At 35.9% G+C, this 20,236-nt stretch overlaps 33 non-coding genes across 33 annotated transcripts; all 33 read left to right on the top strand.

Moving 5' to 3' along the window:
• Positions 1–78: 78 nt before the first annotated feature.
• On the top strand, positions 79–391 carry LOC148510834 (Nuclear RNase P). The gene has a single exon (XR_015869236.1).
• Positions 392–698: 307 nt separating this feature from the next.
• LOC148510833 (Nuclear RNase P) lies at positions 699–1,011 on the top strand. The gene has a single exon (XR_015869215.1).
• A 307-nt stretch (positions 1,012–1,318) lies between these two features.
• LOC148510832 (Nuclear RNase P) lies at positions 1,319–1,631 on the top strand. Its single transcript, XR_015868974.1, has one exon.
• Positions 1,632–1,938: 307 nt separating this feature from the next.
• LOC148510831 (Nuclear RNase P) lies at positions 1,939–2,251 on the top strand. The gene has a single exon (XR_015869353.1).
• A 307-nt stretch (positions 2,252–2,558) lies between these two features.
• LOC148510830 (Nuclear RNase P) lies at positions 2,559–2,871 on the top strand. Its single transcript, XR_015869214.1, has one exon.
• A 307-nt stretch (positions 2,872–3,178) lies between these two features.
• Positions 3,179–3,491, top strand: LOC148510829 (Nuclear RNase P). Its single transcript, XR_015868968.1, has one exon.
• Positions 3,492–3,797: 306 nt separating this feature from the next.
• On the top strand, positions 3,798–4,110 carry LOC148510828 (Nuclear RNase P). The gene has a single exon (XR_015869268.1).
• A 307-nt stretch (positions 4,111–4,417) lies between these two features.
• Positions 4,418–4,730, top strand: LOC148510827 (Nuclear RNase P). The gene has a single exon (XR_015868971.1).
• A 306-nt stretch (positions 4,731–5,036) lies between these two features.
• LOC148510826 (Nuclear RNase P) lies at positions 5,037–5,349 on the top strand. The gene has a single exon (XR_015869370.1).
• Positions 5,350–5,656: 307 nt separating this feature from the next.
• Positions 5,657–5,969, top strand: LOC148510825 (Nuclear RNase P). The gene has a single exon (XR_015869049.1).
• Positions 5,970–6,276: 307 nt separating this feature from the next.
• Positions 6,277–6,589, top strand: LOC148510824 (Nuclear RNase P). Its single transcript, XR_015868935.1, has one exon.
• A 307-nt stretch (positions 6,590–6,896) lies between these two features.
• LOC148510823 (Nuclear RNase P) lies at positions 6,897–7,209 on the top strand. Its single transcript, XR_015869062.1, has one exon.
• A 306-nt stretch (positions 7,210–7,515) lies between these two features.
• Positions 7,516–7,828, top strand: LOC148510822 (Nuclear RNase P). The gene has a single exon (XR_015869300.1).
• A 306-nt stretch (positions 7,829–8,134) lies between these two features.
• LOC148510821 (Nuclear RNase P) lies at positions 8,135–8,447 on the top strand. The gene has a single exon (XR_015869000.1).
• A 307-nt stretch (positions 8,448–8,754) lies between these two features.
• On the top strand, positions 8,755–9,067 carry LOC148510820 (Nuclear RNase P). The gene has a single exon (XR_015868934.1).
• A 307-nt stretch (positions 9,068–9,374) lies between these two features.
• On the top strand, positions 9,375–9,687 carry LOC148510819 (Nuclear RNase P). Its single transcript, XR_015869061.1, has one exon.
• A 306-nt stretch (positions 9,688–9,993) lies between these two features.
• On the top strand, positions 9,994–10,306 carry LOC148510818 (Nuclear RNase P). The gene has a single exon (XR_015869299.1).
• Positions 10,307–10,612: 306 nt separating this feature from the next.
• Positions 10,613–10,925, top strand: LOC148510817 (Nuclear RNase P). Its single transcript, XR_015869213.1, has one exon.
• A 307-nt stretch (positions 10,926–11,232) lies between these two features.
• Positions 11,233–11,545, top strand: LOC148510816 (Nuclear RNase P). Its single transcript, XR_015868969.1, has one exon.
• Positions 11,546–11,850: 305 nt separating this feature from the next.
• On the top strand, positions 11,851–12,167 carry LOC148510815 (Nuclear RNase P). Its single transcript, XR_015868801.1, has one exon.
• Positions 12,168–12,470: 303 nt separating this feature from the next.
• LOC148510814 (Nuclear RNase P) lies at positions 12,471–12,787 on the top strand. Its single transcript, XR_015869154.1, has one exon.
• A 303-nt stretch (positions 12,788–13,090) lies between these two features.
• On the top strand, positions 13,091–13,407 carry LOC148510813 (Nuclear RNase P). The gene has a single exon (XR_015868800.1).
• Positions 13,408–13,710: 303 nt separating this feature from the next.
• LOC148510812 (Nuclear RNase P) lies at positions 13,711–14,027 on the top strand. Its single transcript, XR_015869153.1, has one exon.
• Positions 14,028–14,329: 302 nt separating this feature from the next.
• Positions 14,330–14,646, top strand: LOC148510811 (Nuclear RNase P). The gene has a single exon (XR_015869152.1).
• Positions 14,647–14,949: 303 nt separating this feature from the next.
• LOC148510810 (Nuclear RNase P) lies at positions 14,950–15,266 on the top strand. Its single transcript, XR_015868888.1, has one exon.
• Positions 15,267–15,569: 303 nt separating this feature from the next.
• On the top strand, positions 15,570–15,886 carry LOC148510809 (Nuclear RNase P). The gene has a single exon (XR_015868925.1).
• Positions 15,887–16,188: 302 nt separating this feature from the next.
• Positions 16,189–16,505, top strand: LOC148510808 (Nuclear RNase P). The gene has a single exon (XR_015869171.1).
• Positions 16,506–16,808: 303 nt separating this feature from the next.
• Positions 16,809–17,125, top strand: LOC148510807 (Nuclear RNase P). Its single transcript, XR_015869176.1, has one exon.
• A 303-nt stretch (positions 17,126–17,428) lies between these two features.
• Positions 17,429–17,745, top strand: LOC148510806 (Nuclear RNase P). Its single transcript, XR_015868924.1, has one exon.
• A 302-nt stretch (positions 17,746–18,047) lies between these two features.
• LOC148510805 (Nuclear RNase P) lies at positions 18,048–18,364 on the top strand. The gene has a single exon (XR_015869163.1).
• A 303-nt stretch (positions 18,365–18,667) lies between these two features.
• LOC148510804 (Nuclear RNase P) lies at positions 18,668–18,984 on the top strand. The gene has a single exon (XR_015869165.1).
• A 301-nt stretch (positions 18,985–19,285) lies between these two features.
• LOC148510803 (Nuclear RNase P) lies at positions 19,286–19,604 on the top strand. Its single transcript, XR_015868986.1, has one exon.
• A 302-nt stretch (positions 19,605–19,906) lies between these two features.
• LOC148510802 (Nuclear RNase P) lies at positions 19,907–20,223 on the top strand. The gene has a single exon (XR_015868811.1).
• The last annotated feature ends 13 nt before the right edge of the window (positions 20,224–20,236 follow it).

Here is a 20,236-nt window from a genome sequence, read left to right as displayed (position 1 = left end):
TTCCAATGTCACTCTAAGTTTTCTGACATCTTCGAAGATGAGCTTTAAAACAGTCTTGAAACTAAATGCTCAATATGTGGAGAGAAGCTCAGTGGTGAGGCTACATGCAGAGTACTGTAGTTGCTCCTAAAACTAACCTTGGGGAAGGTCTGAGATTAGAGCCACATGCTGCTCTCACAGAGCATTTCTTGACTGAAGCAAGTGAGTTCCCATCAATATTGGTCAGCTTGTAACTTCAAAGCAGAAGACACTGTATGCACTAAAACTCATGTGCTGCTATTGATGCAAAGTTCTCAAGCTTGGAATTGGCTTATGGCTGGCAAATTTAAGTTCAATGGCTGATAAGAAGTACATAGCTGCTTTCCAACTCAATTCAGACTACTCTCTCTCCACATTTTGCTAATGTATGCCTCATCTTAGGCTGCTCTAAATGTATCTATTTCCCTATCTATGAAAAGTGAAAATTTGAATATTCAGTTAGAAACTCAACTGGATTTAATACTTCAATTTAAAACCTATATTTTATAAGGTCATCATTTTTTTACTCTAAACGTTTAAAAGTTTTCAAATCCTTATTTTATAGAGATGTGGGCTGTTAATTTGATTTTTACATTTTTAATTTCCTGTGTCACCCTAAGTTTTCTGACATCTTCAAAGTTGAGCTTTAAAACAGTCGTGAAACTAAATGCTCAATATGTGAAGAGAAGCTCAGGGGTGAGGCTACATGCAGAGTACTGTAGTTGCTCCTAAAACTAACCTTGGGGAAGGTCTGAGATTAGAGCCACATGCTGCTCTCACAGAGAATTTCTTGATTGAAGCAAGTGAGTTCCCATCAATATTGGTCAGCTTGTAACTTCAAAGCAGAAGACACTGTATGCACTAAAACTCATGTGCTGCTATTGATGCAAAGTTCTCAAGCTTGGAATTGGCTCATGGCTGGCAAATTTAAGTTCAATGGCTGAGAGGAAGTACATAGCTGCTTTCCAACTCAATTCAGACTACTCTCTCTCCACATTTTGCTAATGTATGCCTCATCTTAGGCTGCTCTAAATATATCTATTTCCCTATCTATAAAAAGTGAAAATTTGAATATTCAGTTAGAAACTCAACTGGATTTAATTCTTCAATTTAAAACCTATATTTTATAAGGTCATCATTTTTTTACTCTAAAAGTTTGAAAGTTTTCAAATCCTTATTTTATAGAGATGTGGGCTGTTAATTTGATTTTTAAACTTTTAAATTCCTATGTCACTCTAAGTTTTCTGACATCTTCGAAGATGAGCTTTAAAACAGTCTTGAAACTAAATGCTCAATATGTGGAGAGAAGCTCAGTGGTGAGGCTACATGCAGAGTACTGTAGTTGCTCCTAAAACTAACCTTGGGGAAGGTCTGAGATTAGAGCCACATGCTGCTCTCACAGAGCATTTCTTGACTGAAGCAAGTGAGTTTCCATCAATATTGGTCAGCTTGTAACTTCAAAGCAGAAGACACTGTATGCACTAAAACTCATGTGCTGCTATTGATGCAAAGTTCTCAAGCTTGGAATTGGCTCATGGCTGGCAAATTTAAGTTCAATGGCTGAGAGGAAGTACATAGCTGCTTTCCAACTCAATTCAGACTACTCTCTCTCCACATTTTGCTAATGTATGCCTCATCTTAGGCTGCTCTAAATGTATCTATTTCCCTATCTATAAAAAGTGAAAATTTCAATATTCAGTTAGAAACTCAACTGGATTTAATTCTTCAATTTAAAACCTATATTTTATAAGGTCATCATTTTTTTACTCTAAAAGTTTGAAAGTTTTCAAATCTTTATTTTATAGAGATGTGGGCTGTTAATTTGATTTTTACATTTTTAATTTCCAATGTCACTCTAAGTTTTCTGACATCTTCGAAGATGAGCTTTAAAACAGTCTTGAAACTAAATGCTCAATATGTGGAGAGAAGCTCAGTGGTGAGGCTACATGCAGAGTACTGTAGTTGCTTCTAAAACTAACCTTGGGGAAGGTCTGAGATTAGAGCCACATGCTGCTCTCACAGAGCATTTCTTGACTGAAGCAAGTGAGTTCCCATCAATATTGGTCAGCTTGTAACTTCAAAGCAGAAGACACTGTATGCACTAAAACTCATGTGCTGCTATTGATGCAAAGTTCTCAAGCTTGGAATTGGCTTATGGCTGGCAAATTTAAGTTCAATGGCTAATAAGAAGTACATAGCTGCTTTCCAACTCAATTCAGACTACTCTCTCTCCACATTTTGCTAATGTATGCCTCATCTTAGGCTGCTCTAAATGTATCTATTTCCCTATCTATGAAAAGTGAAAATTTGAATATTCAGTTAGAAACTCAACTGGATTTAATACTTCAATTTAAAACCTATATTTTATAAGGTCATCATTTTTTTACTCTAAACGTTTGAAAGTTTTCAAATCCTTATTTTATAGAGATGTGGGCTGTTAATTTGATTTTTACATTTTTAATTTCCTGTGTCACCCTAAGTTTTCTGACATCTTCAAAGTTGAGCTTTAAAACAGTCGTGAAACTAAATGCTCAATATGTGAAGAGAAGCTCAGGGGTGAGGCTACATGCAGAGTACTGTAGTTGCTCCTAAAACTAACCTTGGGGAAGGTCTGAGATTAGAGCCACATGCTGCTCTCACAGAGAATTTCTTGATTGAAGCAAGTGAGTTCCCATCAATATTGGTCAGCTTGTAACTTCAAAGCAGAAGACACTGTATGCACTAAAACTCATGTGCTGCTATTGATGCAAAGTTCTCAAGCTTGGAATTGGCTCATGGCTGGCAAATTTAAGTTCAATGGCTGAGAGGAAGTACATAGCTGCTTTCCAACTCAATTCAGACTACTCTCTCTCCACATTTTGCTAATGTATGCCTCATCTTAGGCTGCTCTAAATATATCTATTTCCCTATCTATAAAAAGTGAAAATTTGAATATTCAGTTAGAAACTCAACTGGATTTAATTCTTCAATTTAAAACCTATATTTTATAAGGTCATCATTTTTTTACTCTAAAAGTTTGAAAGTTTTCAAATCCTTATTTTATAGAGAAGTGGGCTGTTAATTTGATTTTTACATTTTTAATTTCCTGTGTCACTCTAAGTTTTCTGACATCTTCGAAGTTGAGCTTTAAAACAGTCTTGAAACTAAATGCTCAAAATGTGGAGAGAAGCTCAGTGGTGAGGCTACATGCAGAGTACTGTAATTGCTCCTAAAACTAACCTTGGGGAAGGTCTGAGATTAGAGCCACATGCTGCTCTCACAGAGCATTTCTTGACTGAAGCAAGTGAGTTCCCATCAAAATTGGTCAGCTTGTAACTTCAAAGCAGAAGACACTGTATGCACTAAAACTCATGTGCTGCTATTGATGCAAAGTTCTCAAGCTTGGAATTGGCTCATGGCTGGCAAATTTAAGTTCAATGGCTGAGAGGAAGTACATAGCTGCTTTCCAACTCAATTCAGACTACTCTCTCTCCACATTTTGCTAATGTATGCCTCATCTTAGGCTGCTCTAAATGTATCTATTTCCCTATCTATGAAAAGTGAAAATTTGAGTATTCAGTTAGAAACTCAACGGATTTAATTCTTCAATTTAAAACCTAAATTTTATAAGGTCATTATTTTTTTACTCTAAAAGTTTGAAAGTTTTCAAATCTTTATTTTATAGAGATGTGGGCTGTTAATTTGATTTTTACATTTTTAATTTCCAATGTCACTCTAAGTTTTCTGACATCTTCGAAGATGAGCTTTAAAACAGTCTTGAAACTAAATGCTCAATATGTGGAGAGAAGCTCAGTGGTGAGGCTACATGCAGAGTACTGTAGTTGCTCCTAAAACTAACCTTGGGGAAGGTCTGAGATTAGAGCCACATGCTGCTCTCACAGAGCATTTCTTGACTGAAGCAAGTGAGTTCCCATCAATATTGGTCAGCTTGTAATTTCAAAGCAGAAGCCACTGTATGCACTAAAACTCATGTGCTGCTATTGATGCAAAGTTCTCAAGCTTGGAATTGGCTTATGGCTGGCAAATTTAAGTTCAATGGCTGATAAGAAGTACATAGCTGCTTTCCAACTCAATTCAGACTACTCTCTCTCCACATTTTGCTAATGTATGCCTCATCTTAGGCTGCTCTAAATGTATCTATTTCCCTATCTATGAAAAGTGAAAATTTGAATATTCAGTTAGAAACTCAACTGGATTTAATACTTCAATTTAAAACCTATATTTTATAAGGTCATCATCTTTTTACTCTAAACGTTTGAAAGTTTTCAAATCCTTATTTTATAGAGATGTGGGCTGTTAATTTGATTTTTACATTTTTAATTTCCTGTGTCACCCTAAGTTTTCTGACATCTTCAAAGTTGAGCTTTAAAACAGTCGTGAAACTAAATGCTCAATATGTGGAGAGAAGCTCAGTGGTGAGGCTACAAGCAGAGTACTGTAGTTGCTCCTAAAACTAACCTTGGGGAAGGTCTGAGATTAGAGCCACATGCTGCTCTCACAGAGCATTTCTTGACTGAAGCACGTGAGTTCCCATCAATATTGGTCAGCTTGTAACTTCAAAGCAGAAGACACTGTATGCACTAAAACTCATGTGCTGCTATTGATGCAAAGTTCTCAAGCTTGGAATTGGCTCATGGCTGGCAAATTTAAGTTCAATGGTTGAGAGGAAGTACATAGCTGCTTTCCAACTCAATTCAGACTACTCTCTCTCCACATTTTGCTAATGTATGCATCATCTTAGGCTGCTCTAAATGTATCTAATTCCCTATCTATGAAAAGTGAAAATTTTAATATTCAGTTAGAAACTCAACGGTTTTAATTCTTCAATTTAAAACCTATATTTTATAAGGTCATCATTTTTTTACTCTAAAAGTTTGAGAGTTTTCAAATCTTTATTTTATAGAGATGTGGGCTGTTAATTTGATTTTTAAATTTTTAATTTCCTGTGTCACTCTAAGTTTTCTGACATCTTCGAAGTTGAGCTTTAAAACAGTCTTGAAACTAAATGCTCAATATGTGAAGAGAAGCTCAGGGGTGAGGCTACATGCAGAGTACTGTAGTTGCTCCTAAAACTAACCTTGGGGAAGGTCTGAGATTAGAGCCACATGCTGCTCTCACAGAGCATTTCTTGACTGAAGTAAGTGAGTTCCCATCAATATTGGTCAGCTTGTAACTTCAAAGCAGAAGACACTGTATGCACTAAAACTCATGTGCTGCTATTGATGCAAAGTTCTCAAGCTTGGAATTGGCTTATGGCTGGCAAATTTAAGTTCAATGGCTGATAAGAAGTACATAGCTGCTTTCCAACTCAATTCAGACTACTCTCTCTCCACATTTTGCTAATGTATGCCTCATCTTAGGCTGCTCTAAATGTATCTATTTCCCTATCTATGAAAAGTGAAAATTTGAATATTCAGTTAGAAACTCAACTGGATTTAATACTTCAATTTAAAACCTATATTTTATAAGGTCATCATTTTTTTACTCTAAACGTTTAAAAGTTTTCAAATCCTTATTTTATAGAGATGTGGGCTGTTAATTTGATTTTTACATTTTTAATTTCCTGTGTCACCCTAAGTTTTCTGACATCTTCAAAGTTGAGCTTTAAAACAGTCGTGAAACTAAATGCTCAATATGTGGAGAGAAGCTCAGGGGTGAGGCTACATGCAGAGTACTGTAGTTGCTCCTAAAACTAACCTTGGGGAAGGTCTGAGATTAGAGCCACATGCTGCTCTCACAGAGAATTTCTTGATTGAAGCAAGTGAGTTCCCATCAATATTGGTCAGCTTGTAACTTCAAAGCAGAAGACACTGTATGCACTAAAACTCATGTGCTGCTATTGATGCAAAGTTCTCAAGCTTGGAATTGGCTCATGGCTGGCAAATTTAAGTTCAATGGCTGAGAGGAAGTACATAGCTGCTTTCCAACTCAATTCAGACTACTCTCTCTCCACATTTTGCTAATGTATGCCTCATCTTAGGCTGCTCTAAATATATCTATTTCCCTATCTATAAAAAGTGAAAATTTGAATATTCAGTTAGAAACTCAACTGGATTTAATTCTTCAATTTAAAACCTATATTTTATAAGGTCATCATTTTTTGACTCTAAAAGTTTGAAAGTTTTCAAATCCTTATTTTATAGAGATGTGGGCTGTTAATTTGATTTTTAAACTTTTAAATTCCTATGTCACTCTAAGTTTTCTGACATCTTCGAAGATGAGCTTTAAAACAGTCTTGAAACTAAATGCTCAATATGTGGAGAGAAGCTCAGTGGTGAGGCTACATGCAGAGTACTGTGGTTGCTCCTAAAACTAACCTTGGGGAAGGTCTGAGATTAGAGCCACATGCTGCTCTCACAGAGCATTTCTTGACTGAAGCAAGTGAGTTCCCATCAATATTGGTCAGCTTGTAACTTCAAAGCAGAAGACACTGTATGCACTAAAACTCATGTGCTGCTATTGATGCAAAGTTCTCAAGCTTGGAATTGGCTCATGGCTGGCAAATTTAAGTTCAATGGCTGAGAGGAAGTACATAGCTGCTTTCCAACTCAATTCAGACTACTCTCTCTCCACATTTTGCTAATGTATGCCTCATCTTAGGCTGCTCTAAATGTATCTATTTCCCTATCTATAAAAAGTGAAAATTTGAATATTCAGTTAGAAACTCAACTGGATTTAATTCTTCAATTTAAAACCTATATTTTATAAGGTCATCATTTTTTTACTCTAAAAGTTTGAAAGTTTTCAAATCTTTATTTTATAGAGATGTGGGCTGTTAATTTGATTTTTAAACTTTTAATTTCCTATGTCACTCTAAGTTTTCTGACATCTTCGAAGATGAGCTTTAAAACAGTCTTGAAACTAAATGCTCAATATGTGGAGAGAAGCTCAGTGGTGAGGCTACATGCAGAGTACTGTAGTTGCTCCTAAAACTAACCTTGGGAAAGGTCTGAGATTAGAGCCACATGCTGCTCTCACAGAGCATTTCTTGACTGAAGCAAGTGAGTTCCCATCAATATTGGTCAGCTTGTAACTTCAAAGCAGAAGACACTGTATGCACTAAAACTCATGTGCTGCTATTGATGCAAAGTTCTCAAGCTTGGAATTGGCTCATGGCTGGCAAATTTAAGTTCAATGGCTGAGAGGAAGTACATAGCTGCTTTCCAACTCAATTCAGACTACTCTCTCTCCACATTTTGCTAATGTATGCATCATCTTAGGCTGCTCTAAATGTATCTAATTCCCTATCTATGAAAAGTGAAAATTTTAATATTCAGTTAGAAACTCAACGGATTTAATTCTTCAATTTAAAACCTATATTTTATAAGGTCATCATTTTTTTACTCTAAAAGTTTGAGAGTTTTCAAATCTTTATTTTATAGAGATGTGGGCTGTTAATTTGATTTTTAAATTTTTAATTTCCTGTGTCACTCTAAGTTTTCTGACATCTTCGAAGTTGAGCTTTAAAACAGTCTTGAAACTAAATGCTCAATATGTGAAGAGAAGCTCAGGGGTGAGGCTACATGCAGAGTACTGTAGTTGCTCCTAAAACTAACCTTGGGGAAGGTCTGAGATTAGAGCCACATGCTGCTCTCACAGAGAATTTCTTGATTGAAGCAAGTGAGTTCCCATCAATATTGGTCAGCTTGTAACTTCAAAGCAGAAGACACTGTATGCACTAAAACTCATGTGCTGCTATTGATGCAAAGTTCTCAAGCTTGGAATTGGCTTATGGCTGGCAAATTTAAGTTCAATGGCTGAGAGGAAGTACATAGCTGCTTTCCAACTCAATTCAGACTACTCTCTCTCCACATTTTGCTAATGTATGCCTCATCTTAGGCTGCTCTAAATGTATCTATTTCCCTATCTATGAAAAGTGAAAATTTGAGTATTCAGTTAGAAACTCAACGGATTTAATTCTTCAATTTAAAACCTATATTTTATAAGGTCATAATTTTTTTACTCTAAAAGTTTGAAAGTTTTCAAATCTTTATTTTATAGAGATGTGGGCTGTTAATTTGATTTTTACATTTTTAAATTCCAATGTCACTCTAAGTTTTCTGACATCTTCGAAGATGAGCTTTAAAACAGTCTTGAAACTAAATGCTCAATATGTGGAGAGAAGCTCAGTGGTGAGGCTACATGCAGAGTACTGTAGTTGCTCCTAAAACTAACCTTGGGGAAGGTCTGAGATTAGAGCCACATGCTGCTCTCACAGAGAATTTCTTGATTGAAGCAAGTGAGTTCCCATCAATATTGGTCAGCTTGTAACTTCAAAGCAGAAGACACTGTATGCACTAAAACTCATGTGCTGCTATTGATGCAAAGTTCTCAAGCTTGGAATTGGCTCATGGCTGGCAAATTTAAGTTCAATGGCTGAGAGGAAGTACATAGCTGCTTTCCAACTCAATTCAGACTACTCTCTCTCCACATTTTGCTAATGTATGCCTCATCTTAGGCTGCTCTAAATATATCTATTTCCCTATCTATAAAAAGTGAAAATTTGAATATTCAGTTAGAAACTCAACTGGATTTAATTCTTCAATTTAAAACCTATATTTTATAAGGTCATCATTTTTTTACTCTAAAAGTTTGAAAGTTTTCAAATCCTTATTTTATAGAGATGTGGGCTGTTAATTTGATTTTTAAACTTTTAAATTCCTATGTCACTCTAAGTTTTCTGACATCTTCGAAGATGAGCTTTAAAACAGTCTTGAAACTAAATGCTCAATATGTGGAGAGAAGCTCAGTGGTGAGGCTACATGCAGAGTACTGTGGTTGCTCCTAAAACTAACCTTGGGGAAGGTCTGAGATTAGAGCCACATGCTGCTCTCACAGAGCATTTCTTGACTGAAGCAAGTGAGTTCCCATCAATATTGGTCAGCTTGTAACTTCAAAGCAGAAGACACTGTATGCACTAAAACTCATGTGCTGCTATTGATGCAAAGTTCTCAAGCTTGGAATTGGCTCATGGCTGGCAAATTTAAGTTCAATGGCTGAGAGGAAGTACATAGCTGCTTTCCAACTCAATTCAGACTACTCTCTCTCCACATTTTGCTAATGTATGCCTCATCTTAGGCTGCTCTAAATGTATCTATTTCCCTATCTATAAAAAGTGAAAATTTGAATATTCAGTTAGAAACTCAACTGGATTTAATTCTTCAATTTAAAACCTATATTTTATAAGGTCATCATTTTTTGACTCTAAAAGTTTGAAAGTTTTCAAATCTTTATTTTATAGAGATGTGGGCTGTTAATTTGATTTTTAAACTTTTAATTTCCTATGTCACTCTAAGTTTTCTGACATCTTCGAAGATGAGCTTTAAAACAGTCTTGAAACTAAATGCTCAATATGTGGAGAGAAGCTCAGTGGTGAGGCTACATGCAGAGTACTGTAGTTGCTCCTAAAACTAACCTTGGGAAAGGTCTGAGATTAGAGCCACATGCTGCTCTCACAGAGCATTTCTTGACTGAAGCAAGTGAGTTCCCATCAATATTGGTCAGCTTGTAACTTCAAAGCAGAAGACACTGTATGCACTAAAACTCATGTGCTGCTATTGATGCAAAGTTCTCAAGCTTGGAATTGGCTCATGGCTGGCAAATTTAAGTTCAATGGCTGAGAGGAAGTACATAGCTGCTTTCCAACTCAATTCAGACTACTCTCTCTCCACATTTTGCTAATGTATGCATCATCTTAGGCTGCTCTAAATGTATCTAATTCCCTATCTATGAAAAGTGAAAATTTTAATATTCAGTTAGAAACTCAACGGATTTAATTCTTCAATTTAAAACCTATATTTTATAAGGTCATCATTTTTTTACTCTAAAAGTTTGAGAGTTTTCAAATCTTTATTTTATAGAGATGTGGGCTGTTAATTTGATTTTTAAATTTTTAATTTCCTGTGTCACTCTAAGTTTTCTGACATCTTCGAAGTTGAGCTTTAAAACAGTCTTGAAACTAAATGCTCAATATGTGAAGAGAAGCTCAGGGGTGAGGCTACATGCAGAGTACTGTAGTTGCTCCTAAAACTAACCTTGGGGAAGGTCTGAGATTAGAGCCACATGCTGCTCTCACAGAGAATTTCTTGATTGAAGCAAGTGAGTTCCCATCAATATTGGTCAGCTTGTAACTTCAAAGCAGAAGACACTGTATGCACTAAAACTCATGTGCTGCTATTGATGCAAAGTTCTCAAGCTTGGAATTGGCTTATGGCTGGCAAATTTAAGTTCAATGGCTGAGAGGAAGTACATAGCTGCTTTCCAACTCAATTCAGACTACTCTCTCTCCACATTTTGCTAATGTATGCCTCATCTTAGGCTGCTCTAAATGTATCTATTTCCCTATCTATGAAAAGTGAAAATTTGAGTATTCAGTTAGAAACTCAACGGATTTAATTCTTCAATTTAAAACCTATATTTTATAAGGTCATAATTTTTTTACTCTAAAAGTTTGAAAGTTTTCAAATCTTTATTTTATAGAGATGTGGGCTGTTAATTTGATTTTTACATTTTTAAATTCCAATGTCACTCTAAGTTTTCTGACATCTTCGAAGATGAGCTTTAAAACAGTCGTGAAACTAAATGCTCAATATGTGAAGAGAAGCTCAGGGGTGAGGCTACATGCAGAGTACTGTAGTTGCTCCTAAAACTAACCTTGGGGAAGGTCTGAGATTAGAGCCACATGCTGCTCTCACAGAGAATTTCTTGATTGAAGCAAGTGAGTTCCCATCAATATTGGTCAGCTTGTAACTTCAAAGCAGAAGACACTGTATGCACTAAAACTCATGTGCTGCTATTGATGCAAAGTTCTCAAGCTTGGAATTGGCTCATGGCTGGCAAATTTAAGTTCAATGGCTGAGAGGAAGTACATAGCTGCTTTCCAACTCAATTCAGACTACTCTCTCTCCACATTTTGCTAATGTATGCCTCATCTTAGGCTGCTCTAAATATATCTATTTCCCTATCTATAAAAAGTGAAAATTTGAATATTCAGTTAGAAACTCAACTGGATTTAATTCTTCAATTTAAAACCTATATTTTATAAGGTCATCATTTTTTTACTCTAAAAGTTTGAAAGTTTTCAAATCCTTATTTTATAGAGATGTGGGCTGTTAATTTGATTTTTAAACTTTTAAATTCCTATGTCACTCTAAGTTTTCTGACATCTTCGAAGATGAGCTTTAAAACAGTCTTGAAACTAAATGCTCAATATGTGGAGAGAAGCTCAGTGGTGAGGCTACATGCAGAGTACTGTAGTTGCTCCTAAAACTAACCTTGGGGAAGGTCTGAGATTAGAGCCAAATGCTGCTCTCACAGAGCATTTCTTGACTGAAGCAAGTGAGTTTCCATCAATATTGGTCAGCTTGTAACTTCAAAGCAGAAGACACTGTATGCACTAAAACTCATGTGCTGCTATTGATGCAAAGTTCTCAAGCTTGGAATTGGCTCATGGCTGGCAAATTTAAGTTCAATGGCTGAGAGGAAGTACATAGCTGCTTTCCAACTCAATTCAGACTACTCTCTCTCCACATTTTGCTAATGTATGCCTCATCTTAGGCTGCTCTAAATGTATCTATTTCCCTATCTATAAAAAGTGAAAATTTGAATATTCAGTTAGAAACTCAACTGGATTTAATTCTTCAATTTAAAACCTATATTTTATAAGGTCATCATTTTTTTACTCTAAAAGTTTGAAAGTTTTCAAATCTTTATTTTATAGAGATGTGGGCTGTTAATTTGATTTTTACATTTTTAATTTCCAATGTCACTCTAAGTTTTCTGACATCTTCGAAGATGAGCTTTAAAACAGTCTTGAAACTAAATGCTCAATATGTGGAGAGAAGCTCAGTGGTGATGCTACATGCAGAGTACTGTAGTTGCTTCTAAAACTAACCTTGGGGAAGGTCTGAGATTAGAGCCACATGCTGCTCTCACAGAGCATTTCTTGACTGAAGCAAGTGAGTTCCCATCAATATTGGTCAGCTTGTAACTTCAAAGCAGAAGACACTGTATGCACTAAAACTCATGTGCTGCTATTGATGCAAAGTTCTCAAGCTTGGAATTGGCTTATGGCTGGCAAATTTAAGTTCAATGGCTAATAAGAAGTACATAGCTGCTTTCCAACTCAATTCAGACTACTCTCTCTCCACATTTTGCTAATGTATGCCTCATCTTAGGCTGCTCTAAATATATCTATTTCCCTATCTATAAAAAGTGAAAATTTGAATATTCAGTTAGAAACTCAACTGGATTTAATTCTTCAATTTAAAACCTATATTTTATAAGGTCATCATTTTTTTACTCTAAAAGTTTGAAAGTTTTCAAATCCTTATTTTATAGAGATGTGGGCTGTTAATTTGATTTTTAAACTTTTAAATTCCTATGTCACTCTAAGTTTTCTGACATCTTCGAAGATGAGCTTTAAAACAGTCTTGAAACTAAATGCTCAATATGTGGAGAGAAGCTCAGTGGTGAGGCTACATGCAGAGTACTGTAGTTGCTCCTAAAACTAACCTTGGGGAAGGTCTGAGATTAGAGCCAAATGCTGCTCTCACAGAGCATTTCTTGACTGAAGCAAGTGAGTTTCCATCAATATTGGTCAGCTTGTAACTTCAAAGCAGAAGACACTGTATGCACTAAAACTCATGTGCTGCTATTGATGCAAAGTTCTCAAGCTTGGAATTGGCTCATGGCTGGCAAATTTAAGTTCAATGGCTGAGAGGAAGTACATAGCTGCTTTCCAACTCAATTCAGACTACTCTCTCTCCACATTTTGCTAATGTATGCCTCATCTTAGGCTGCTCTAAATGTATCTATTTCCCTATCTATAAAAAGTGAAAATTTGAATATTCAGTTAGAAACTCAACTGGATTTAATTCTTCAATTTAAAACCTATATTTTATAAGGTCATCATTTTTTTACTCTAAAAGTTTGAAAGTTTTCAAATCTTTATTTTATAGAGATGTGGGCTGTTAATTTGATTTTTACATTTTTAATTTCCAATGTCACTCTAAGTTTTCTGACATCTTCGAAGATGAGCTTTAAAACAGTCTTGAAACTAAATGCTCAATATGTGGAGAGAAGCTCAGTGGTGATGCTACATGCAGAGTACTGTAGTTGCTTCTAAAACTAACCTTGGGGAAGGTCTGAGATTAGAGCCACATGCTGCTCTCACAGAGCATTTCTTGACTGAAGCAAGTGAGTTCCCATCAATATTGGTCAGCTTGTAACTTCAAAGCAGAAGACACTGTATGCACTAAAACTCATGTGCTGCTATTGATGCAAAGTTCTCAAGCTTGGAATTGGCTTATGGCTGGCAAATTTAAGTTCAATGGCTAATAAGAAGTACATAGCTGCTTTCCAACTCAATTCAGACTACTCTCTCTCCACATTTTGCTAATGTATGCCTCATCTTAGGCTGCTCTAAATGTATCTATTTCCCTATCTATGAAAAGTGAAAATTTGAATATTCAGTTAGAAACTCAACTGGATTTAATACTTCAATTTAAAACCTATATTTTATAAGGTCATCATTTTTTTACTCTAAACGTTTGAAAGTTTTCAAATCCTTATTTTATAGAGATGTGGGCTGTTAATTTGATTTTTACATTTTTAATTTCCTGTGTCACCCTAAGTTTTCTGACATCTTCAAAGTTGAGCTTTAAAACAGTCGTGAAACTAAATGCTCAATATGTGAAGAGAAGCTCAGGGGTGAGGCTACATGCAGAGTACTGTAGTTGCTCCTAAAACTAACCTTGGGGAAGGTCTGAGATTAGAGCCACATGCTGCTCTCACAGAGAATTTCTTGATTGAAGCAAGTGAGTTCCCATCAATATTGGTCAGCTTGTAACTTCAAAGCAGAAGACACTGTATGCACTAAAACTCATGTGCTGCTATTGATGCAAAGTTCTCAAGCTTGGAATTGGCTCATGGCTGGCAAATTTAAGTTCAATGGCTGAGAGGAAGTACATAGCTGCTTTCCAACTCAATTCAGACTACTCTCTCTCCACATTTTGCTAATGTATGCCTCATCTTAGGCTGCTCTAAATGTATCTATTTCCCTATCTATGAAAAGTGAAAATTTGAGTATTCAGTTAGAAACTCAACGGATTTAATTCTTCAATTTAAAACCTATATTTTATAAGGTCATAATTTTTTTACTCTAAAAGTTTGAAAGTTTTCAAATCTTTATTTTATAGAGATGTGGGCTGTTAATTTGATTTTTACATTTTTAAATTCCTATGTCACTCTAAGTTTTCTGACATCTTCGAAGTTGAGCTTTAAAACAGTCTTGAAACTAAATGCTCAATATGTGAAGAGAAGCTCAGGGGTGAGGCTACATGCAGAGTACTGTAGTTGCTCCTAAAACTAACCTTGGGGAAGGTCTGAGATTAGAGCCACATGCTGCTCTCACAGAGAATTTCTTGATTGAAGCAAGTGAGTTCCCATCAATATTGGTCAGCTTGTAACTTCAAAGCAGAAGACACTGTATGCACTAAAACTCATGTGCTGCTATTGATGCAAAGTTCTCAAGCTTGGAATTGGCTCATGGCTGGCAAATTTAAGTTCAATGGCTGAGAGGAAGTACATAGCTGCTTTCCAACTCAATTCAGACTACTCTCTCTCCACATTTTGCTAATGTATGCCTCATCTTAGGCTGCTCTAAATATATCTATTTCCCTATCTATAAAAAGTGAAAATTTGAATATTCAGTTAGAAACTCAACTGGATTTAATTCTTCAATTTAAAACCTATATTTTATAAGGTCATCATTTTTTTACTCTAAAAGTTTGAAAGTTTTCAAATCCTTATTTTATAGAGATGTGGGCTGTTAATTTGATTTTTAAACTTTTAAATTCCTATGTCACTCTAAGTTTTCTGACATCTTCGAAGATGAGCTTTAAAACAGTCTTGAAACTAAATGCTCAATATGTGGAGAGAAGCTCAGTGGTGAGGCTACATGCAGAGTACTGTAGTTGCTCCTAAAACTAACCTTGGGGAAGGTCTGAGATTAGAGCCACATGCTGCTCTCACAGAGCATTTCTTGAATGAAGCAAGTGAGTTCCCATCAATATTGGTCAGCTTGTAACTTCAAAGCAGAAGACACTGTATGCACTAAAACTCATGTGCTGCTATTGATGCAAAGTTCTCAAGCTTGGAATTGGCTCATGGCTGGCAAATTTAAGTTCAATGGCTGAGAGGAAGTACATAGCTGCTTTCCAACTCAATTCAGACTACTCTCTCTCCACATTTTGCTAATGTATGCCTCATCTTAGGCTGCTCTAAATGTATCTATTTCCCTATCTATAAAAAGTGAAAATTTGAATATTCAGTTAGAAACTCAACTGGATTTAATACTTCAATTTAAAACCTATATTTTATAAGGTCATCATTTTTTTACCCTAAACGTTTGAAAGTTTTCAAATCCTTATTTTATAGAGATGTGGGCTGTTAATTTGATTTTTACATTTTTAAATTCCTATGTCACCCTAAGTTTTCTGACATCTTCAAAGTTGAGCTTTAAAACAGTCGTGAAACTAAATGCTCAATATGTGGAGAGAAGCTCAGTTGTGAGGCTACAAGCAGAGTACTGTAGTTGCTCCTAAAACTAACCTTGGGGAAGGTCTGAGATTAGAGCCACATGCTGCTCTCACAGAGCATTTCTTGACTGAAGCACGTGAGTTCCCATCAATATTGGTCAGCTTGTAACTTCAAAGCAGAAGACACTGTATGCACTAAAACTCATGTGCTGCTATTGATGCAAAGTTCTCAAGCTTGGAATTGGCTCATGGCTGGCAAATTTAAGTTCAATGGCTGAGAGGAAGTACATAGCTGCTTTCCAACTCAATTCAGACTACTCTCTCTCCACATTTTGCTAATGTATGCCTCATCTTAGGCTGCTCTAAATGTATCTATTTCCCTATCTATGAAAAGTGAAAATTTGAATATTCAGTTAGAAACTCAACGGATTTAATTCTTCAATTTAAAACCTATATTTTATAAGGTCATCATTTTTTTACTCTAAAAGTTTGAAAGTTTTCAAATCTTTATTTTATAGAGATGTGGGCTGTTAATTAGATTTTTACATTTTTAACTTCCAATGTCACTCTAAGTTTTCTGACATCTTCGAAGATGAGCTTTAAAACAGTCTTGAAACTAAATGCTCAATATGTGGAGAGAAGCTCAGTGGTGAGGCTACATGCAGAGTACTGTAGTTGCTCCTAAAACTAACCTTGGGGAAGGTCTGAGATTAGAGCCACATGCTGCTCTCACAGAGCATTTCTTGACTGAAGCAAGTGAGTTCCCATCAATATTGGTCAGCTTGTAACTTCAAAGCAGAAGCCACAGTATGCACTAAAACTCATGTGCTGCTATTGATGCAAAGTTCTCAAGCTTGGAATTGGCTTATGGCTGGCAAATTTAAGTTCAATGGCTGATAAGAAGTACATAGCTGCTTTCCAACTCAATTCAGACTACTCTCTCTCCACATTTTGCTAATGTATGCCTCATCTTAGGCTGCTCTAAATGTATCTATTTCCCTATCTATGAAAAGTGAAAATTTGAATATTCAGTTAGAAACTCAACTGGATTTAATACTTCAATTTAAAACCTATATTTTATAAGGTCATCATTTTTTTACTCTAAACGTTTGAAAGTTTTCAAATCCTTATTTTATAGAGATGTGGGCTGTTAATTTGATTTTTACATTTTTAATTTCCTGTGTCACCCTAAGTTTTCTGACATCTTCAAAGTTGAGCTTTAAAACAGTCGTGAAACTAAATGCTCAATATGTGGAGAGAAGCTCAGTGGTGAGGCTACAAGCAGAGTACTGTAGTTGCTCCTAAAACTAACCTTGGGGAAGGTCTGAGATTAGAGCCACATGCTGCTCTCACAGAGCATTTCTTGACTGAAGCACGTGAGTTCCCATCAATATTGGTCAGCTTGTAACTTCAAAGCAGAAGACACTGTATGCACTAAAACTCATGTGCTGCTATTGATGCAAAGTTCTCAAGCTTGGAATTGGCTCATGGCTGGCAAATTTAAGTTCAATGGCTGAGAGGAAGTACATAGCTGCTTTCCAACTCAATTCAGACTACTCTCTCTCCACATTTTGCTAATGTATGCCTCATCTTAGGCTGCTCTAAATGTATCTATTTCCCTATCTATGAAAAGTGAAAATTTGAATATTCAGTTAGAAACTCAACTGGATTTAATACTTCAATTTAAAACCTATATTTTATAAGGTCATCATTTTTTTACTCTAAACGTTTGAAAGTTTTCAAATCCTTATTTTATAGAGATGTGGGCTGTTAATTTGATTTTTACATTTTTAATTTCCTGTGTCACCCTAAGTTTTCTGACATCTTCAAAGTTGAGCTTTAAAACAGTCGTGAAACTAAATGCTCAATATGTGGAGAGAAGCTCAGTTGTGAGGCTACAAGCAGAGTACTGTAGTTGCTCCTAAAACTAACCTTGGGGAAGGTCTGAGATTAGAGCCACATGCTGCTCTCACAGAGCATTTCTTGACTGAAGCACGTGAGTTCCCATCAATATTGGTCAGCTTGTAACTTCAAAGCAGAAGACACTGTATGCACTAAAACTCATGTGCTGCTATTGATGCAAAGTTCTCAAGCTTGGAATTGGCTCATGGCTGGCAAATTTAAGTTCAATGGCTGAGAGGAAGTACATAGCTGCTTTCCAACTCAATTCAGACTACTCTCTCTCCACATTTTGCTAATGTATGCCTCATCTTAGGCTGCTCTAAATGTATCTATTTCCCTATCTATGAAAAGTGAAAATTTGAATATTCAGTTAGAAACTCAACGGATTTAATTCTTCAATTTAAAACCTATATTTTATAAGGTCATCATTTTTTTACTCTAAAAGTTTGAAAGTTTTCAAATCTTTATTTTATAGAGATGTGGGCTGTTAATTAGATTTTTAAATTTTTAACTTCCAATGTCACTCTAAGTTTTCTGACATCTTCGAAGATGAGCTTTAAAACAGTCTTGAAACTAAATGCTCAATATGTGGAGAGAAGCTCAGTGGTGAGGCTACATGCAGAGTACTGTAGTTGCTCCTAAAACTAACCTTGGGGAAGGTCTGAGATTAGAGCCACATGCTGCTCTCACAGAGCATTTCTTGACTGAAGCAAGTGAGTTCCCATCAATATTGGTCAGCTTGTAACTTCAAAGCAGAAGCCACTGTATGCACTAAAACTCATGTGCTGCTATTGATGCAAAGTTCTCAAGCTTGGAATTGGCTTATGGCTGGCAAATTTAAGTTCAATGGCTGATAAGAAGTACATAGCTGCTTTCCAACTCAATTCAGACTACTCTCTCTCCACATTTTGCTAATGTATGCCTCATCTTAGGCTGCTCTAAATGTATCTCTTTCCCTATCTATGAAAAGTGAAAATTTGAATATTCAGTTAGAAACTCAACTGGATTTAATACTTCAATTTAAAACCTATATTTTATAAGGTCATCATTTTTTTACTCTAAACGTTTGAAAGTTTTCAAATCCTTATTTTATAGAGATGTGGGCTGTTAATTTGATTTTTACATTTTTAATTTCCTGTGTCACCCTAAGTTTTCTGACATCTTCAAAGTTGAGCTTTAAAACAGTCGTGAAACTAAATGCTCAATATGTGGAGAGAAGCTCAGTGGTGAGGCTACAAGCAGAGTACTGTAGTTGCTCCTAAAACTAACCTTGGGGAAGGTCTGAGATTAGAGCCACATGCTGCTCTCACAGAGCATTTCTTGACTGAAGCACGTGAGTTCCCATCAATATTGGTCAGCTTGTAACTTCAAAGCAGAAGACACTGTATGCACTAAAACTCATGTGCTGCTATTGATGCAAAGTTCTCAAGCTTGGAATTGGCTCATGGCTGGCAAATTTAAGTTCAATGGCTGAGAGGAAGTACATAGCTGCTTTCCAACTCAATTCAGACTACTCTCTCTCCACATTTTGCTAATGTATGCATCATCTTAGGCTGCTCTAAATGTATCTAATTCCCTATCTATGAAAAGTGAAAATTTTAATATTCAGTTAGAAACTCAACGGATTTAATTCTTCAATTTAAAACCTATATTTTATAAGGTCATCATTTTTTTACTCTAAAAGTTTGAGAGTTTTCAAATCTTTATTTTATAGAGATGTGGGCTGTTAATTTGATTTTTAAATTTTTAATTTCCTGTGTCACTCTAAGTTTTCTGACATCTTCGAAGTTGAGCTTTAAAACAGTCTTGAAACTAAATGCTCAATATGTGAAGAGAAGCTCAGGGGTGAGGCTACATGCAGAGTACTGTAGTTGCTCCTAAAACTAACCTTGGGGAAGGTCTGAGATTAGAGCCACATGCTGCTCTCACAGAGAATTTCTTGATTGAAGCAAGTGAGTTCCCATCAATATTGGTCAGCTTGTAACTTCAAAGCAGAAGACACTGTATGCACTAAAACTCATGTGCTGCTATTGATGCAAAGTTCTCAAGCTTGGAATTGGCTCATGGCTGGCAAATTTAAGTTCAATGGCTGAGAGGAAGTACATAGCTGCTTTCCAACTCAATTCAGACTACTCTCTCTCCACATTTTGCTAATGTATGCCTCATCTTAGGCTGCTCTAAATATATCTATTTCCCTATCTATAAAAAGTGAAAATTTGAATATTCAGTTAGAAACTCAACTGGATTTAATTCTTCAATTTAAAACCTATATTTTATAAGGTCATCATTTTTTTACTCTAAAAGTTTGAAAGTTTTCAAATCCTTATTTTATAGAGATGTGGGCTGTTAATTTGATTTTTAAACTTTTAAATTCCTATGTCACTCTAAGTTTTCTGACATCTTCGAAGATGAGCTTTAAAACAGTCTTGAAACTAAATGCTCAATATGTGGAGAGAAGCTCAGTGGTGAGGCTACATGCAGAGTACTGTAGTTGCTCCTAAAACTAACCTTGGGGAAGGTCTGAGATTAGAGCCACATGCTGCTCTCACAGAGCATTTCTTGAATGAAGCAAGTGAGTTCCCATCAATATTGGTCAGCTTGTAACTTCAAAGCAGAAGACACTGTATGCACTAAAACTCATGTGCTGCTATTGATGCAAAGTTCTCAAGCTTGGAATTGGCTCATGGCTGGCAAATTTAAGTTCAATGGCTGAGAGGAAGTACATAGCTGCTTTCCAACTCAATTCAGACTACTCTCTCTCCACATTTTGCTAATGT

The sequence above is a fragment of the Taudactylus pleione genome, unplaced genomic scaffold (genome assembly GCF_031769625.1).
Source record: "Taudactylus pleione unplaced genomic scaffold, aTauple2 ptg000311l, whole genome shotgun sequence".
Classification (NCBI taxonomy): domain Eukaryota; kingdom Metazoa; phylum Chordata; class Amphibia; order Anura; family Myobatrachidae; genus Taudactylus; species Taudactylus pleione.
This window is presented reverse-complemented; position numbering and strand designations above follow the sequence as displayed.